The sequence below is a fragment of the Coturnix japonica genome, unplaced genomic scaffold, assembly GCF_001577835.2.
Source record: "Coturnix japonica isolate 7356 unplaced genomic scaffold, Coturnix japonica 2.1 chrUnrandom1414, whole genome shotgun sequence".
Classification (NCBI taxonomy): domain Eukaryota; kingdom Metazoa; phylum Chordata; class Aves; order Galliformes; family Phasianidae; genus Coturnix; species Coturnix japonica.
The window spans coordinates 1-416 of NW_015440569.1; positions in this window are offsets into that span (position 1 = coordinate 1).

A 416-nucleotide genomic window follows, 5' to 3' on the forward strand; every position below is an offset into this window, starting at 1 on the left:
CCCCATTAACCCCATTAAACCCCATTAAACCCCCCATTAACCCCATTAACCCCATTAACCCCATTAAACCCCATTAAACCCCATTAAACCCCCCATTAACCCCATAGACCCACCTGCAGTCTCCTCATTGCCCCCAATGTGTGGGGCAGCCCCCTTAGTAGGTTCCCCTTTAAATCCAATAGGGTGACACAGCCCAGACGCTCCAATAGGGGCAGACACGTCAGGTCCTGGGGGGGGGGTTCTGGTCACTAAGGGGGCGGGGACTCTGCCCCATAGACCCCATAGGGACCCCATGGCCCCATAGTGCCCCCATGGCCCCATAGGAGCCCCCCCAATATCACCCCATAGCGACCCCTTTAAACGCGCCGCCCCTTTAAATCCCAGCCCTTACAAGGATTCAGGCCCCGCCCCCTTTT